Source organism: Dromiciops gliroides, chromosome 3 (assembly GCF_019393635.1).
Source record: "Dromiciops gliroides isolate mDroGli1 chromosome 3, mDroGli1.pri, whole genome shotgun sequence".
NCBI classification, from domain to species: domain Eukaryota; kingdom Metazoa; phylum Chordata; class Mammalia; order Microbiotheria; family Microbiotheriidae; genus Dromiciops; species Dromiciops gliroides.
The window spans coordinates 250256687-250277127 of record NC_057863.1 but is presented as its reverse complement, the minus strand read 5'-3'; the positions used below and the strand labels follow the sequence as shown (position 1 = coordinate 250277127).

General features: G+C 39.5%; 1 pseudogene; it reads right to left on the bottom strand.

Moving 5' to 3' along the window:
* Nucleotides 1–3797: 3797 nt before the first annotated feature.
* Nucleotides 3798–11894, bottom strand: LOC122747419 (annotated as a pseudogene).
* Nucleotides 11895–20441: the final 8547 nt, after the last annotated feature.

Here is a 20441-nt window from a genome sequence, read left to right as displayed (position 1 = left end):
CTGGGGCAGCTGGGTGGTGCAGTGGATAAAGCACCAGCCCTGGATTCAGGAGGACCTGAGTTCAGATATGACCTCAGATACTTGACACTAGCTGTGTGACCCTGGGCAAGTCACTTAACCCTCACTGCTCCTCAGCAAAAAAAAAAAAAAAAAAAAAAAAAAAGATCCTCTGATCCAAATACCTCATTAAAAAAAATTATAAATATCTTAAAATCTTAGTTCTACTAACCATGAAATCCCAGTGTAATTGTCCTCTAGGACACCTTACCTTAAAACTCTTATTGATAACAGTCTTCACCCTCAGACCTCATATAGCACTTTGCTTTGTGACTCTTTAGTGTACTTATCATGTAGTAATAGTATGATTTGCCAGGATGCAAAGCTGGTGTACTATTAGGAAAACAATAAGCATAACTGATCATGTCAACAACAGTGTCAACAAAAATCATGTGATGATATCCATAGGTGCAAAAAAAAGTTTTTGAGAAAATACAATACCCATTCCTATGAAAATCACTGTATATTTTAGGAATAAATGGAGTCTTTATTAAAGTAATAAGTAGTATCAACTGTGTAATTTAAGATTCTAAACGTGGATTCTAATCTGTTCCCCCAGTTTTGGGGAAAACTGACTAAAATCACTGATAAAACGAATTTAGGTTTTAAGGGTTTATTGAAAAATAGAAAGAAAAAGATTGAGAACAGAATTCCAACATTCTGGCATTCCTATCTTTCCTCAAATTTCCTGTGAAGTCCTCTGCCGCTGCCACCACCATCAAGTCAGGAACCCAAAAGAGCGAGAGCTCTTGCACAGGCCCTCTTTCGTCCTTCCTGTCTCCTCCCAGGAAATAGGAGGCTCCTCAAGTTGATTGGCTGGTAGCCTTGATAGACAGCACCCATGAGCAAACGTCACTTCCTGACGCCAAGGAAAAGCCACATGGCCTTGCCCTCTGAGGCATTTTTCCTCATGGCGGAGCTTTCCCACAGCAAGTCTCCAGTAGGTGGCATCATTTCAATCATTACACTATCTAAAACAAGAGCAAGCATAATATGTAATGGGGATAAATGAGAAGACTTCCCAATATGATCAGGAGGTGAAACAAAAATGTCTGATATCGCCATTATTATTCAATATTGTATTATAAATATTGACTATAGCATTAAATTAAGAAAAATAAATTTAAGGAATAAAAATAAGCAGTGAGGGAATAAAGCTATCACTCTTTGTAGATGATATGATGCAAGATATGATTAGAGAACCGTAGAGAATCTACCACAACGTTAGTTGAAACAGTTAACTTTAGCAAAGTTGTGGGATATAAAAATAAACTCATAAATCATTAACATTTCTATGTTACGCACAAAACCCAGCAGGAAGAGCTAGAAAGAAAATTCCATTTAAAATCACAGCAGGGGCAGCTAGATGGCGCAGTGGATAGAGCACCGGCCCTGGAGTCAGGAGTACCTGAGTTCAAATCCGGCCTCAGACACTTTAACACTTACTAGCTGTGTGACCCTGGGCAAGTCACTTAACCCCAATTGCCTCACTAAAAAAAAAAAAAAAAAAATCACAGCAAACAATATAAAATACTTGGGAGTCAGGGCAGCTAGGTGGCACAGTGGATAAAGCATCAGCCCTAGATTCAGGAGGACTGAGTTCAAATTTGGCCTCAGACAGTTGACACTTGGGCCCTGGGCAAGTCACTTAACCCTCATTGCCCTGCAAAAACCAAAACCAAAACCAAAAAGCTAAAAAAAACCTCAAGCCCAAAACCCTGGGAGTCTACCTGCCAAGACAAACATGAACACAATAAAAAATATTTTTCACACAAAGACAGATCTAAACAACTGGAGAAATACTAATTGCTCATGGCAGACAAAGCTAATATAATACAAATGACAAATGCCTAAATAAATTTACTTATTCAGTGCCATACCAATCAAACTACAAAGAATTATTTTATAGATCTAGAAAAAAATAATAACAAAATTCATCTGGAAGAAGAAAAGGTCAAGAATATCAAGAGAATCTGAAAAAAAATGTGAAGGAAGGCAGTTTAGCAGTAGCAGATTTCAAGCAATATTACAAAGCAGTGTAGGAGCGAAGTAAAGAATTTGGAACCCAAAATTAAAAAAAAAATGAATATTAAAAAAAATTTAAAAGAGGACTTGGTCTGTGTGTTAAATCTAGGAAAAGGGACTTATTCAAATTCAGATTTGGTCTGAATATTTGAAGTTGGTAGCCTTTTGAATGGGGAAATGGGAAAGGAAATCTCTCTCAGGTTTTCTCCCCTATTTAGCCTTCTCTATTGAATGAAAGTACCGAGAGAAGCTTTAAATTTTATTTTAATGAGCAAAATGTAATATTTAGTTATTTCACATGCATACCTCCCAAATACTCAAAGGAACATTGGTTTTTTGGTCAAGGAAATAATTAACCCAGTATCTTTTTTTCTTTTTCTTTCTTTTTTTTTTTTTTGTGAGGCAATTGGGGTTAAGTGACTTGCCCAGTGTCACACAGCTAGTAAGTGACAAGGGTCTGAGGCTGGATTTGAACTCCTGAATCCTGGGCTCTATCTACTGTGCCACCTAGCTGCCCCTTGACCCAGTATCTTTTAACATGAATTTGACAGTGCAATGATTTTCCTTAAAAACCCAGGTACTTGAATGATTTCAGGACGTCAAAGGGTTTTGCCTATGTGGGTGTAGGAGTTCTAATGCCAAATAAGTCTAGTTAGTAGCAATAGTAACAAAAGGAGGTACTCTTGGATATAGCGCATCAAATCCTGACACTTCTTTGCTTAGAGGCTCATTTTCTTGTTAAATATCTTTCCGGGTTCACAGCAATCTAGAAGATATGGATATGTTCAGAAATTGCCAAAGATGTGTAATTCTCTATCTTATTGGCTAACCACTATGATCCTACTACCCATCCAAGCATGAACTGGAGAAAAATCTCTTCTCATTTTGGGCTAATTTTCCCTCACTCAATCTTGAACTTATAAGCTTGGACAGGAATTATTGTTAATGGTGGTAGTCTTTAATAGTAATGTGAAAAGGCATACAAATATAGTATTCCCACCCATTCTTCCCCATTATTCATAGTGGGAAATAGCAAGGGAAGTGGTAAGACAAGTAAAAGGGAAGGATGAATTTCTTCAGGGAATTGTTCCAGGGAAGAAAAAGAGAAACAAGGGACTACATATTAGATTCTCACTGTCTTACCAACCATGTGTCTGTCTGCTATTTTCTATTCCTGTGCCCAATTCCAGTCTACTTGTATACATATGCTTTTGGCCATCTTTCGGGTCTGGCCAGCACCTCAATTGTTCTCCCAGTTTGATCATATGACCTTTACTAGTAGGACAGGGAGGAAGCCATCCCAATCCCCTCCTGAGCTTAGTAGGAGACGCATGGAGCTTGATACGGCCACATTTCTTCTTTATTCTCTTCAGATGGTTTCTCCTTGGAAGAAAGTTCCTTCAGTGTCAAATGTCTGCAAAACCTGGAAACCCTAGGAAATCTGTGCATATTTACAGTCACATCTCTGGCAGATCACCAGTTGTCCATGGCAAAGTCCATGGGAGGAAGGACAGTCTAAACTTGGGCTACAGGTAGGGATGTGTTGGCAAATGTTTAACAACTGGCTTTCTGAAAAAAAAAAGTGTATTTATGACATACTTCTAAGTTTAATCAGCTTTATTAACTTTTTCTCCATTACTTTTATAAGCCTAATCAACAAAACAACTGGTCAAGCTCTGATTTATAGCATCTGCTGATTTCTGAGGAATAAATGCTCACATTGAAAATTTAATGATCAGCTCTTGAGCCTGTTGGAGCTGGCTCCAGCACCCCTGGTTACAGGAAAATAGGATCATAGGTTAAGAGCTCATAAGTGACTTGCCTATGGTGACAGAAGAAGTGACAGATCCCAGGATAAAAATGCAAGTCAAATGTCTTTACATCTTACCATCTCATTCCTTGGCACTTAATTTTAACTACTTTTTTCTTGATTTCAGCAAGATTATTCTTGGGAAGTCAGTTCCTGTGAATTCTCTTCTGTTGTCAGCATGTCTAATAGCCCTCTAGTACCCTTTCCCATTTCTTTTTCCTTTTTTGATCCTTGATCTTATCTATAAGTTTAACCATTTTATTTACCTTGGATTGGCAGATATAAATTATATATTCAGCAGTGAAATAACAATACAGTTCCTTTAAACATCCATCCTTTATTTTGAGAAAGCAGATTTCAGAGTTCAGACAAGGATGAATAGGAGTATGGCTTAAAATTCTGCAAGAGAAGTTGGTTTCAGAGGGGTAAGATGTTCTAAAATGTAAAATACCAATTACACAAAAACAAATGATTTTTAAAAAATTGTCATTGTAAATTTAAGAATCATCAAAAAGCACAACTAATCAAATATAAAAATAAGAAGGAAAAATAATTGTACTAAATTTCTATTATTTGCAATCTGTATTAAAAATGTGTATATTAGGGGGCAGCTGGTGGCTCAGTGGATAAAGCACTGGCCCTGGACTCAGGAGGACCTGAGTTCAAATCCGGCCTCAGACACTTGACACTTTACTACTTAAGTGTCAAGGAATGTACTAGCTGTACATTCCTTATTATCTCCAGTTGTTGTTATACATTCCTTATTATGGACATACATAACTGAAAATCTGTTCTCTGATGATAGGATAGTTCCTTGCTACAGTGATGCTCATGTAAGAGAGGGAAAAAAAAACATTCTGTGTAAGAAGCCCTTGTAACAACATGTTATGAGAAAATAATTGGGGCAGCTAGGTGGCGCAGTGGATAGAGCACCAGCCCTGAAGTCAGGAGGACCTGAGTTCAAATCTGACCTCAGACACTTAACACTTACTAGCTGTGTGACCCTGGGCAAGTCACTTAACCCCAATTGCCTCACTAAAAAAACCCCCACAAAAAAAAAAAAGAAAAGAATTATAAAGTGCTTATCTCAGTGCCTGGCACATAGTGAGTACTATATAAACGTTATCTATAATTATGATTTTTAAATGGTTCCACTGACTAAAATGCCCTAATTGCAAGTTTTATTTATTTATTTAATTATTTTTGCAGGGCAATGAGGGTTAAGTGACTTGCCCAGGGTCACACAGCTAGTAAGGGTCAAGTGTCTGAGGCCGGATTTGAACTCAGGTACTCCTGAATCCAAGGCCAGTGCTTTATCCACTGTGCCACCTAGCTGCCCCCTCGATTCATTTCTAAACAACTTAAAATAGCCAGAAGTTCTGAATAAGCCAGTAATGGATTTGCTGTTACATGTTTAATGCTGGTATAAAAACAACACCTCCCTACACCATTTCTGCAAATATTATAAACATGAAATGCTTAAAATAAGGCAGCCCCTTTGCTTGAGAACAATTTCTACTGGACTTAGGGAGAAAAGAAAAAATGAAAATATTCCTTCCCCCTCCTTTTGTCTTGCAGAAAACAAAAAGAACTTAAACCAATTCCTAAGACAAATATCTGCTGGAAACTGGAGGTTTGGCTCATTGCTTCCAACTTATTTTCTAGCAACATTATTGGGACAGTTTAGTTATTTACATTATTCAGAAATTGATTGACTCGATCAATTTTCATCCAGTGTTTCAACAGGTATTAAAATTTCTTCAAGTGTTACATGGATGATGGCCAGTGGATTTAGGGGTGTCTAAGACTTGTCTTTCTTCATATTCATCATTATCTGATGAATCTTTATTTTTCTTTATTACTGCCCATTTATCTATCTATTTGTTTGCTTATTTATTTACATAGTTTTATTCTATGTTATTTTTTTGTGGGTGAGACAATTGGGGTTAAGTGACTTGCCCAGGGTCTTACAGCTAGTAAATGTCAAGTGTCTGAGGTCACATTTGAACTCAGGTTCTCCTGAATCCAGGGCTGGTGCTTTATCCACTGTGCCACCCAGCTGCCCCCAAGGAGTATATGTTTTGACATCTTTGTCCTGATTTGGTAAGTGTAGAAATAGCAAGGTGGATGCCCCAAACTAAACTCTGATAGAAATGATGTGGATATCACAGAAATGATGTCAGGTATTAGTGACACCATGACATCTCCAGTTGTTGCTATACATTCCTTATTATTGACATACCTGAAAGTCTGTTCTCTGATGATAGGATAGCTCCTTGCTACAATGATGCTCACATAAGAGGTAAAAACCATTCTGTGTAAGAAGCACTTGTAACAACATGTCATTTGCGGATGCCATGCCATCATATCTGGACCCAGTGATACATTTCATATTGATTGTGGCTCTCTACACTTTTCTTTTTTTTTCCAATAGTATTTTTTCCTAATTACACTTAAAGATAGTTTCTATACTTTTCAATGCCATATATTAACTCAAGCCAGTGTGTATGGAAAAAAAATGAGAGGAAGATGTTGCTTCAGTCCTTGCCATTGCTGGAAAACCCCAGCACCTGTCGATATGTAACAAATTCTCTACATCACTGTTATTCGATAATGTCATACTTCCCAGTGACCCAGGAACTACTAGTTTCTTTCTGTCCATTGTGAATCCAAAAGGAGCACCCATAATCATTGGGAAACTTACACCCTATCCATGCTTCCTTCACATCCTACTCATCCTCCTTCATACTATCTTTTAGAGATCCAATCATCTGTGGATACCTGTATTCCAAGTATTTCTCCAGGTCATACCCATTTTTTTTTTTTAAAGAGTAGCATAATGTTGAATATATCAGAATAAGTCGCTAAGAAGAGAGATTTCCAGCTTTTATTTTCCTGTGTTGTCTTTGTGTCTGATAAAAGCTACTGCTCTTTTTTTTCTTCCAAAAGTGTCTTCTCCATGGAAGATCCCAGTGAGATGGTCAGTTTCATCTTTGGCTGACATAACAGGTAGTCCAGGAAGGAGAATAAGAACAGCAGGGGATCATTGGGCAGCAGCTCAGCTTGGGCTAACCCATCTCCCCTGCTGTTATTGCTACCATCATCTTTCTAGGCTCAGGCTGGAATACTAGGAAGCTTTTTCTTATGTAAAAGCTCCTTATCTAATAGCTCCAGTCCACTTGGTGCATGCATCTTTGGGGGGAGGGGGAGAGGAAAGGGAGAGCTTTGCCTCTTTAGGTCCACCTGCTGGCCATATCAGCTTCAAGTCAGCTAAGATGAGGTCTTTCCTAATAAGGGCCGGTTTTAAAGATTTTTGTCATACTGGTTATGAGCTACCACATCCCGTTAATAAAAGATGGACAAGAATGGCCCCCCGGATAATAATAAATCTTTTAATTTACACGTCTAGGTTAAAGATCCCAGAACTTTGTCCTTCACCTTGAACTGAATGAGGTTTAGAAATTCTCAAGGTCTTTAACATAGCATGGAGATGAATTTGAGCCAGAAGAGAAGGCAGGCAGAAACAGAGTCGTTCCCCATTCATATAGTCAACTTTACTGCCTCTATTATGAATGTCTATCAGCGATAAAATCCTGCGCAGGAACCAATGGAAAACCTCTCCCTCTCACCATATATTAATTCAGTAATTTGGCTTTATTTAATCTCTCCCTTAATTTGATAGCATTTGCCTTACTGAAATTCTGCTTTATGGTCAATGTGTACCGTTCTCGTAATCCTCACCTTGCAACTTTCCAAGGCAAGGCTACACAACCCGGGGCAGATTACGCTGTGTTCCCCACATTTTATATGGTGAAATTAGATTGAAATTAATACTAAATTAATAATAAGAGCAGTCTTGAAAGGGAAAAGAAGCCATAAAAAGACAACATGGAGTTTGACGGACTAGGGAGGAGAAGAGGGTATATATATATATATATATATATATATATATATATATATGGTGTGTGTGTGTGTGCACACATGTGCACACACAGACAAACTCTTCTTTCTTTTCCTCCTCCAGTCCCTACACACACACACACACACACACACACACACACACACACACATTGTGATTTTGTGAGGAAAAACAAAATTGATCTAATCTGATTTTCTTGAGCTCTTTCCCTGATAATTCCTCAAGGATTGTCACCATACTCTTCAGTGATCCTGAACTTTTCCATAATGTCCTCCAGCTCCCAGGAGACCGAGTGGGTAGAAATCTGGGGTGGTCTGGGTTTGGAGTTAGGAGGGGTTGGAGGAACGATTATTAAATATATTAGTTCGTTAAAAATTGGGCCTTATGGGAGCAGCTAGGTGGTGCAGTCGATAAAGCACTGGCCCTGGAGTCAGGAGGACCTGAGTTCAAATTTGGCCCCAGACACTTGACATTTACCAGCTGTGTAACCCTGGGCAAGTCACTTAACCCTCATTGCCCAACAACAGCAACAACAAAAACTGGGCCTTATGTTAAAACTAACTTTTCTAAGATCACCAATGATCTTTTTTGTTTCTTTGTTTGTTTTTTGTGAGGCAATTGGGGTTAAGTGACTTGCCCAGGCTCACACAGCTGCTAAGTGTTAAGTGTCTGAAGCTGGATTTGAACTCAGGTCCTCCTGACTCCAGGGCCAGTTCTCTATCCACTTTCTCACCTAGCTGCCCCTCACCAATGATCTTTTTAAAAATTCAAGTATTTATTTTCTCTTCCTCCAACATTGTCTCCTCCCATCCTCCAATTGAGCAAAAAAGAAAGGAAAACCCTTGTAACAAATATGCATAGTCAAAGCGGATTCCCTCACTGGCCATGTCCAAAAACGTATGTCCTATTCTGCATTTTGAGACCATCCCCTCTCTGTCAGGAAATGGGTAAGATGGTTCATCTTTGATACTCTTGGTATGGTGGGTTATTCATCGCATTGATCAGTCTTCTCAGGTCTTTTAAAGTTGTTTTTGTTTATAATATCACTTCATTCCGGCCTTCCCCATTTTCTCTGAAACCTTACACTTAGTTGTTTCTTATGGTGCAGTAATATTCCGTTACAGCCATATAGCATAATTGCTTTATCCATTCCCTGACATGTGGGTATCTCTTAATTTCCAGTTATTTACCACTATGAAAAGAGTTACCATAAAAGTTTTTGTACCTATGGGTTCTTTTCATCTTTTAAAAAAACAATCTTTAAATTGTAATTGATACATTTTGGGTTTTCCATCATTTTTCTTTTGACATCTTTCCCTCTCCCCTCCTAGCAAAGTATCTCTTATAACAATGAATTTCTTAAAAGGTCATTTAAGTAAAACTACTCAGTATATCGGCTCTGCAGGACAGAGTCTGGATATTCCCTCAGTTCTGTAAAGAAGAGTTCACTTTCTCAACTTTTCCTGGGTCCAACCCTTGGCTATTATCATTACACAGTGTTTGGGTTCACTTTTTTGATCTTTCCGTTCAGGTGACTGTAGCTGGCCAATCATCTTTCTTAACTGTTACATTCAGTGGCTTTTTTTCAGTCTTCATTCTATCTGCAACTTTTTTTTTAAAGTATCAGCCCATTTCTTCTTCCTGAATACACTCCCCTCCCTTAGCTTTAGTAATACAGTTTCCTTAGTTCTTCCTATCTAGTTAATCTTATGTCCATTTCCTGGATCATCAGACTTTTTCTCTCCAGGAAATATGGGTATCCCCAAAGGATTGTCTTCTTTTTTTCCCTCTATTCTGCTTCCCTTGTTGATCTCATTAGCTCCCCTGCCTGCAACAAAGCAATGTGGCATATTAGAACACTAGATTTATGAGGTAGAAAGACCTGAGTTCAAATTCCTTCTTACTAGCAGTGTGGACAAATAATTTTCATTCTCTCAGTCTTGCTTTCCTTATCCATAAAATGGAAATAAGAATAATAGTACATACCTCACGGGGTTGTTCTGAGCCTTAAATGAGATAATCTATGTAAGGTATTGTGAAAACTTAAAAAAACCAAAACTATACAAATATCAGTTGTCACTATCATATCTATGCATATAACTTTCTAATTTACATATCTAGGCCCAAATTTTCTCCTAAACCCCAGTTCCTCATTACCAATTGTTTCCTGGACTTTTCCACCTGGATGTCCCAGAAGCATGTTGAATTCATCACTTCTAGAACAGAATTCATTTTATTTCCCCTACCCTCTTCCAAACTTTCCTATTTATATTGACAGTGTGACCAACTTTCTACCTTCAAGTCATTCCTGACTCATCCTTCTCCTGGTATCTGGGATAGTAGATCCTCAGTAAATGTTGATTGGTGTTAGGAAACCATTAAAAAAACCAAACAAATAAACAACCTTTAATAAGGATTGTCTAATAATAGTTGACATTTACATGTTGCTTTAAGGAATAGAAAACATATTGCATATATTATTTCATTTCATCATCACCACAACCCTGTGAGGTTTTTCATTTAATAGATTCAGAGGCTCATGGAGGTTGTGACCTATTCATGTGACCACACATCCAGAAAGTGTCCCAAGTGTGATTTGAACCCCGGTCTCTGCTGACTGTCCATAGATTTAAAAAATCTTTTATTCAGTATTTCTGCATGAATAATTGTTAGATATGTTGGAATAGTTTTTTATGATTTCTAGCTGCTAGGTGGTGCAATGGCTAAAGCGCTTAGCCTGGAGTCAGGAAGACTTGTTTCTGCACACTCAGTTACTTAAGTAGCTGTTTGATCCTGGGCCAGTCATTTAACCTCTGTGGGCCTTAGTTTCTTCAGATATAAAATGAGGATAAGGGCAGCTAGGTAGCACAGTGCGTAAAGTGTTAGGCTTGGAGTCAGGAAGACATGTTACTGAGTTCAAACCTGGTCTCTGACACATAATAGCTGTGTGATCCTGGGCAAGTCACTTAACCCTGTTTGCTTCAGTTCCCTCATTTGTAAAATGGATGGGAGAAGGAAATGGCAAACCACTCTAGTATCTTTGCCAAGAAAACCCTAAATGAGGTCACAAAGAGTCAGGCACAACTGAACAAAAACAAAAAAGGGAGATAAATAACAGCACTGACCTAGCAGGGTTGTTGTGAGGACGTAATAAATGTCATAATGTTTTTTATTCCCTTTTCTCCTTCCCCTGCTTTATCTCTCTCTGGTTTGGGAATTAAAACCATATTGTCTCATGCAGGGGGTTTGATAATGTGCCTTCCATTTCTTTCTTTCTTTTTCGGTAAATTATTTACTTTTGGAATTGTTCTTTGAATGTTTGATAGAATTAATTTTATAAGTTCCTCCAGGTCTGAGGGTTGTTTGTTGTTATTTTTCTTTGAGGTTGATCATTTCCCCAAGTGATTAACAATCTTTCTGGGGGTTTGGAATAACTCCTGGGATAACAATAGTTAGGAAAATTTTGGAAAAAAACAGAATTAAGTGCATTAATTAAATGAATTAATTTCATGCTGACGTGCAGCCTGTGGTGTTTTTATTGAAGGAAAAGTATTGCTTTCACTGCTATTTTCTCCCGGATCTGTCATTCAGATGGGGAGCAAGGATCTCGGTTTGGGGAGCACCACTTCAGGGAAACACACACCCAAGAAGGTTCACCTAGGAGGGAGAGCGTTGAAGGTCATAATGTACCAATTTCCAACTAGAGCCATTTTGCAGGTGGCCACCAGGGGGCAGTGCTACCTCAGAATTGCAGAGTTTGGCCCCAAATTTGTGCGAGAGCAGGATTGAGTGAGCTAATGGAAGAAGAGAAAGAGCCCGGGTCGTGTCCTGCGGTTTGCTGACCTTTCCTTCCTGGAAATGAGCGTGCTGGGCAGGGGGAGTCTTTTGCTTGGCCGTAGAACGTTTTGCTTTCCGCCTCACATTCCGGGGTCTGGCAGGCAGGTGCGGGAGGGGGACACAGAGCCAACGCTCCTGCCTCCCACCTCCCACCTCTCACCTCCAGGTGTTTGCCAGGTCGCCTCCTCCCTCCGCACACCCTGGACTGTGGATTGGACAGCTGCGGGCACCCTCTTGAGTCAGCATCTGGGGGTGGTGGGGAACTGACTTGGGTGAAATTGATAAGTAAAATCTTTCAACGTCATTTCAGGACTTTAGTCCCTCCATCGTCTGTGGGGTTGCTGTTTACACGATCCTCCGATCTGCTCTTTGCCCAAGAGGTCCGGGTCTGTGTTTAGCCTTCACTGGGTTGGAATTGGGAGTTGGGGGGGGGGGGGAAGAGAAGTATTTTATATGGTGCCTATTACATGCCAGACTCTTTACAAATATTACTCTTCACAGCAAATTTGCTGGGTAGCTGCTGCTATGATCCCTAGCTAACCAGTGGAGGAAACGGAGGCAAACGGAAGTTAAGCGACTTGGCCCGGTTCACATAAACTAGCAAGTGTTTGAGGCTGGATTTGAATTCGGGTCTTTCTGGCTCCAGGTTAAGTGCTCCATCCATTGGGCCACCTAGTTACCTTAAGAGGAGAAGTTCGCTGGACTTGGAGTCAGTAGACCTGGCCACCTACTAGCTGGGTGACTGAACAACTTAGAACCTGAATGTAGAATGTACCTGAATGTAAAATGTAGACAATTTCTGTGTGCAGAAAGCGCTCTATAAATGATCAAAGAGTTATGGACTTGTAAGCTATTAGGATTCTTCTCCCTGCCAACAAATAGCAGAGGCGGGGTGGGACAGGGTTATTACACAACCATTTGGAATGGGAGTGGGGGTGGGGCGAGGGGAGTGTACCTGCTTCCTGTGACTCTTGACCGCCATCTCCTCCCACATACTCTCTCCTCCCTCTCCCCGTTTTGTGTGACACTACTACCTGTCTCTGTCTCTGTCTCTGTCTCTCTCCCCCTGCTCTCCCCCCCTTTGCCCCCCCTCCTCTCCTCTCCTCCCCTCTCCCCTCCCCTCTCCCCTCTCCCCTCTCCCTCTCCCCTCTCCCCCTCTCCCTCTCCCCTCTCCCCTCTCCCCTCTCCCCTCTCCCTCTCCCTCTCCCTCTCCCTCTCCCTCTCCCCTCTCCCTCTCCCACTCCCTCTCCCTCTCCCTCTCCCTCTCCTCTCTCTCTCTCTCTCTCTCTCTCTCTCTCTCTCTCTCTCTCTCTCTCTCTCTCTCTGTTCCTTCTATGGCTTCCTTGCCGCCTAGTGGGTATTCCCCAAGATCAATCCTCTTCTCTCTCGACAACGTTCTCTTGGCAACTTCAACCTAGAGGTTAAATGATCATCATCTCTACAAGGATGACTCCCAGATCTGTACATTCGGCTGACCTCAGCCCTACCACGCCACTTGTCTCTTGTGCATTGCAAACAGAACGTTATGGAGACATCTCAAACTCAGCCTATCCAAAGCTGAACTCCTCCTTGCCCCGTGGTGAAGGCACAAGTCCTTCCAGTTCAGCAGATTTTTAACTTTGGAATTAGACTGGACTCCTCACTCTTCCTCACCCCCCCCCCCCCCCGCATCCAGTCAGTTGCCAAATTCTGCTCTTTCTACCTCCTCAACACCTCTGGCATCTGACCCTATCTCTCTGAACCCCCGAGGATGGTCCCCCTACTTTAGACCCTCATTTCCTCTTGCCCAGATTATTGCAAAAGTCTCTTAACTGGTCTCTCTGCCTCAAATCTCTCTCCATTCCAGTCTATCCTCCCTATTGCAGCCAAGGTAATTTCTTTCTTTCATTCATTCATTCATTTTGGGGGGGGGGGACAATGAAGGTTAAGTGACTTGCCCAGGGTCACACAGCTAGTAAGTGTCAAGTGTCTGATACTGGATTTGAACTCAGTTCCTCCTGAATCCAAGGCCAGTGCTTTATCCACTGTGCCACCTAGCTGCCCCCTGCCAAGGTAATTTTAATTGGAGAATGCACCCTGTATCACTAATATGGTCCACTCCAGTGGCTCCCCTAAAATCAAACATAAACTCCTTTATTTATCTTTTAAAGCCCTGTTTTAGCATTGTTATTGGATACTGCTCTTCATCTTGCACTCTGTGATCTAGCAAAATTGGTCTTCTCTCTGTTCCAGAGTGCCAGGCCTGCAGTCAGGAAGACTCACCTTCCTGAGTTAAAATCTGGCCTCAGACACTTCCTATCTGTGTGATCTTAGGCAAGTCACTTAACCCTGTTTGCCTCAGTTTCCTCATCTGTAAAATGAGGTGGAGAAGGAAATGGTAAACCAACCACTCCAGTATCTCTGCCAAGAAAACCCCAAAATGAGGTTACAAAGAGTCAGACATGACTGAAACAACTCACACATAACACTTCCATCTCCAATTTCTGCTTCTTTTCCATTCCTGGGATGCACTTCTTCCATCCTCCTCTGAGTTGTTGAAGTCTCAGTTCAGGGTTCTATATGAAGGCTTTACAGATCCTTCCAACTACTAGTACCCTCCCCAAATACCTTATGTTCATTGTTTATAGTTAAATATTTGTTTGTATTCCCCACTAGAATAAGCTCATGGCTAGAAGGAATTGTTTCATTCTTTGCACTTATATACCGAGTCCCTAGCTCAGGGTCTGGCATACAGCTGGGACTTAATAAATGCTTATTGATTGGTTGGCTGGTTGGTGTGACTGAATTTATCAGATTTTCCATGAAGGAATGGGAAGGGATGTGAGGAATAGTGGGGGTGAGGCAAATTTCCCTCACTTGTCAATTTTGCCCAGAGCTGACCTTGGCCTTGGAACCAACTCTGCCCTTCCTCTTGAACTGAGTGTGGTTGGTTCTGTGTTCCTTTCTTCCACAGTAATGGGAGGAAGGTAAAACTTCCTTAAAGAACACAAATTTTAAGGGCAGCTAGGTGGCGTAGTGGATAGAGCACTGGCCCTGGCATCAGGAGTACCTGAGTTTAAATCCAGCCTCAGACACTTAACACTTACTAGCTGTGTGACCCTGGGCAAGTCACTTAACCCCAATTGCCTCATTAAAAAACAAAGCAAAAACAAAAAAAGAACACACATTTTAGAAGAACAAAATAAAGATGAAATAATATTTGATCCTAGAGGTAATAAGGAGCTGCTGGAGTTTACTGAGTTAGGGAACTGATATGGTCAGGAACTGTGCTTTATGAGAATCACTTTGGCAGCTGTTTGGAGGTTGGAGAATTTAGGAAGAGTTTTGTTGTTGCTTTTGAATCCTTTGCACCTAGTATGGTGCCTTGCACTGAGGATCAGAGACTTAGACATGGAAGGAACCTGTGGGTCAGAAAAGTTAAGGGACTAGCTCATGATCTCACACTTAATAAGTAGCCAAGTCAGGATTTGAACTCATGTTATCTATCTATTGCACCTACTACAGAGAATGGGGGAAATACTACTGGATTTAGGTTCTAGAGACCTAAATCTCATATATATATATGTGTATATATATATGTATATATGTGTATATATGTATATACACACACACATACATAAACACATGTGCATATGCACATCCATACATATGGATATATATAGATACATGAACAATATACAATATCTATGTATTTCTGTCTCTATATACATACTTTTATCTACATCTAACTACATACAGGATATAGAGATATAGATCTCCATATATGTATGCATGCATGTATATACCTATGTACCTATCTACCTACCATTATATATCTGGAACTGGCCTGTGATTTCACTGGTCTAGGCAACTCCTGGTGAGGGAGCTCCTTCTACTAGAGCAAATGAAAACCAGCCCTGCAAATTAGTGCACCTGGGCTGGAGGCAGAATTTTACCAACAGCACCTGGGTAAGGTGTCCTTCTGAATGCCCAGTGGGAGTGGGATTAGGAGTTTGCACTAAATAAAAGTGGTTTAGGGCTAAGGGTGGGTGTGGCTGTGTTGGAGACCAACTCTACAATTGGCTATAGAAGCAAAGGTGGGATATAATCCATCTTCGCACCCCCTGATTGGTTGATCACACGCTCCTGGGAGCCCAGGCTTCCATTTTGGAGACTACTTTTCTACCCTACAAGTGAAGATGAAATTTGGGGAAGATTCCTATGGTAGTGCGAGATAGGATGTATGAGAGCATCGAGGGATAATACTTGGGGAGCTTTTGCACTCATTGAGGCTCGAAGATCTACTATAACAGGGGAAATTGAGAGAGAGAGAGAGAGAGAGAGAGAGAGAGAGAGAGAGAGAGAGAGAGAGAGAGAGATGGATGTTTGAAAGATGTCATGACAGATGATCTGCGGAGTATGACAGAGAGGTAAGTTCCTTTGTGCTGGTCTCTCTTTGCATTACGTTAATGTAGAGGATGGACTGATAGGATCATAAAATCTAGAGCTGAAAGGGTTAGAATTTCTGGCCTCCTTCTGACCTCGCCCCCCCCCCCCATACTCCCAGCTGTTAATGATTTGTTTGCTCTTTCAGCTTAATTTGTCCCGGTTACTGCTTATATTGTTCTTATGACTCTATTTACTTCGCTCTGCATTGGAATGTGTGATTCTTTCCATGCTTCTCTGTATTCATCATAGTTGATGTTTCTTGCAGTGATAGTCAATGGAGTACAATTTCTTAAGTCATTTCACAATCAATGGCATCCACCAATCGCCTTACCCCCCAATTCTTTTCTGTAACAAAAAATGCTGAAACAATATTTTGAGGTATATGGGGGGGGGGTCTTACTTCTTATCAGAAACATTCTAGTAGTAGAATCTCCGGGTCAAAGGGTATACATTTTAGTAACTCTATTTGCACAATGTTTTCCAAAACGGTTGTATTTTTACAACTCCACCAAAAATGTACTAAGTGTGTCTATCTTACCACAACTTCTTCAACATTCTTTATTCCTATCATTTGTCATCTTTGCCCACTTAAGAGGGTGTGAGGTGAATCCTCAAATTTTTTTTTTTTTTTGGATTTACCTTTCTCTTATTTGTTTGGTTTGGAGCATTTTTTAAAATGTGGTTAATAGTTTGCAATTGTTTTCAGAACTGTATACTTATGTTTTTTCACCACTATTGGGGAATAGCTTTTGGTCTTATTTTCAGTTTCATGTAACCAAAGTTATTTTATCTTTTGTAATTGCCTCTCTCCTTTGATTGGTTAAGAAGACATCTCCTACTCAAAGTTGTGAAAAGCATATGATCTGTTTCATTTCTAATTTTTAATAGCACGATCTTTGTTATTAAGGTGATACATCCGTTTAAAATATAATATGGGGGCAGCTAGGTGGAGCAGTGGATAGAGCACCAGCCCTGGATTCAGGAGGACCTGAGTTCAAATCCGGCCTCAGACACTTAACACTTACTAGCTGTGTGACCCTGGGCAAGTCACTTAACCCCAACTGCCCAGCCAAAAAAAAAATTAATATGGAATATAGAGTAAGGTGTTGGTCTAAGCTTAATTTCTGCTAAACCGATTTCTAGCTTTCTCAGCAAGTTTTATCTAATGAGAAGTTCTTTCCTAAGTAATTTATGTTTTTAGACTTACTAAATGCTGTCTTTTATAGATCCATTGTTTCTGATCCTCCCTTGCCTGATTTATTGATAAGCTTCTTCTTGTTGTTTTTTTTTAATCGGTGCCAGATGGTTTTGATGACTGCTGCTTTATAATATAGTTTGAGGTCTGGAATTCCCATTCCCCTTTATCCCTATCTTTTATTTTTTCATTATTTTCCTTCCCATTCTAGGTCTTTAATCTGCCCAATAAATTTTATTATTTTATTGGGTTTAGGAAAGTAACCCTTTGATAATTTGGGTGTAGCATTAAATGTATAAATGAATTGATTTTATTATCTTGTCATGATCCAGCCATGAGCAGTGACTATTCCCCCAGCTATTTATTCTTTATCTCTTCAAGGAGCATTTTGTAATTGAATCTATACAAGTATTTTGTGTGATCGGTAGACTGACCTTATAATTTATGCGTTTTATAGTTATTTATTTTTTTGGTGAGGCATTTGGGGTTAAGTGACTTGCCCAGGGTCACACAGCTAGTAAGTGTCAAGTGTCTGAGGCTGGATCTGAACTCAGGTCCTCCTGAATCCAGGGTCAGCACTTTATCCACTCCACCACCTAGCTGCCCCATTTTATAGTTATTTTGAATGTGATTTCCCTTTCTATTATTGCCTCTTGGATTTTGTCATTATTAAATAAAGATGCTGCTGACTTTTGAAAATGATGGGTGTGTTTAAGGGTTTATTTTGTAGTGTGCAATTTTTCTGAAGCAATAATTTGTCTCAATTAGTATCTTTGCTGATTTTATGTGATCAGTTTCACATAACTTTATGCATTTAATTTCTTTCTCTTCTCTTTTTACTAGTATTTCCAGAACTAGATCAGATAGTAGTAGGGAGAGTGAGTATTCTCTCTTTTTATACTTATCAGGAAGGCTTCTAATAAATCTTTATGGCATATAATGCTTGCTTAGATTTTAGATATTTATATTTTAAAAATTCCTGTTATACCTATATCTTGTAGTGGTCTTTAATAACACAAATGGGAGTTAGCCTTTATCAAAAGCTTTTTTTCCCCTACATCTGCTGAGTTAATTATGTGGTTTTGGATTTTTGAAAATATAATTATGTTGATTGCCATCTGATGTTGAATCATATTTGTATCTCATGTATAAGTCCAAGTTGGTCATAGTGAATTATTTCTTATATAAATCATCAGTCTGATGGGATTTTATTTAAAATGTTTGAATTTATATTTATTAATGCTATTGGTCTTTTGTTTTCCTGTGCTTTGTCATTCCCTCATTTAGGTATTAGGATTATGAATGTCTCCTAAGATGAATCTAGTAGAACACTTTCTCAGTTTCTGAAAATAATTTGTGTAGTTTTGGTACTAATTATTCTTTAAAAGTTTGATAAAATTATCCTATGGATAATCAGGACCAGAAGTTTAACTCCTCCCTTTGGTAGTTTAAAGTAGTTGCTTTTCTCCCTTTACAGGTAGTTATTTTTCATTATTAAATCTCCTTTTGGGTCTGTGTCCTTTGCATTCTCTGAACTAATTTTGTGTGTTTGTCTGTAAATGATACATTTACTATTTCTGTACCTTTCTGTATTTATTTGCAATATCGCTGTTCTAATATGTGGTCAATTTTTGTAAAAAATCCCACGTGGTGCTGATGTGTGTGTATTTTTAGCAGTCTAATTTGGAAGCTGTCATAAGTATTTTAACCCTGGTTTTTCCAGGAATCGGTTCGATTCTATATTTTCCCCTTGTTTATCTTCCTATTAGCTTTTTTCCAAAACCGAGAGACATTAAAGTCTCCTGCTATTATTGTATTACTGTTTGTGTCTTCCTGTAATTTGGTTAATTTTTCCTTTATGAATTTAGATGCTAAGGCATTTGGAACATATAAGTTTAATATTGATATTGATTTTTTGTCTATGGGTCCTTTTAGCATAGAGTAGTTTCCCTTTTTATCTCTTTATGCTATAAATTTCTGTTTTTGCTTTGTCACAAAGCATGCTAACATTTCCTGCTTCTTTGCTTCCCCTGATGTAAATTTTGTTCCAGAATCTCTTTTTATTCTATGTCTTTGAATTCTGGGTATGTTTCTTGCTAGCAACAAATTGTGCGGGTTTATTTATTTTCTTATGCAATTTTTTTGGGGCAGGGCAATGGCAGGGGGTGGTTAAGTGACTTGCCCACGGTCACACAGCTAGTATCAAGTGTCTGAGGTTGGATTTGAACTCACGTCCTCCTGAATCCAGGGCTGGTGTTTTATCCACTGCGCCACCTGTAGCTGACCCCCTCTTATCCAATCTTTCATGCTTTTTATTTGGGTTGTTTAATCTGCCCATATTTAAAGTTAGGAGATTTAAGTTTATATTTTTCCTCCATTTGTCCCTAATGTTTTAAAAATTAGGACCCCCCCCCATTTTTGTAGCAACTGTACCCTTGTCTCTTTGCTTATCTATTTTAAGGTAACTTCACAGGAAGAGTTACCTTAAAGCTCCCCATTCCTATTTGTCACCCCCCTTTCCTTTTCTTGGTTTGGAGTTTTGCTTAATTTATTAAATCCTTTTTCTTTCTTCCTTTTATCTATTTATCTAATTTGTCACCCCCTTTTTTCTCTATTAAGTAATTTTCCCCTCTCTCTTCTCCCCTTCAATACCATTTTTAGGTTTTTTTTTTCCCCATTTTCTGCCTTAATCTAAAAAATTTTTTTTAAAAATCCACAAAACTCTGCTTTTTCTTCTCCCACCTTCCAATCCAGTTGAGAATGAAAGAACAAAACCCGTTAAAAAACCTTATACTATTTTAATTGGTGATCCCATCAGTTCCCATGTATTCAATAATCATCTCATACCAATGATTCTTAAATCTGCAACTAGCCAGACCCCTCTCCTCACCTGCAGCCCCAAAGGTCCAACAAGCCCCTGGACATATTGAACCAGATATCTTGTGGACATCTTTTTTTTTTTTTTTTTAAGTGAGGCAATTGGGGTTAAGTGACTTGCCCAGGGTCACACAGCTAGTAAGTGTTAAGTGTCTGAGGCCGGATTTGAACTCGGGTACTCCTGACTCCAGGGCCGGTGCTCTATCCACTGCGCCATCTAGCTGCCTTCTTGTGGACATCTTAAACTCAGTATGTACAAAACTGAACTTATCTTCGCTGCCACGCCTTCTCTT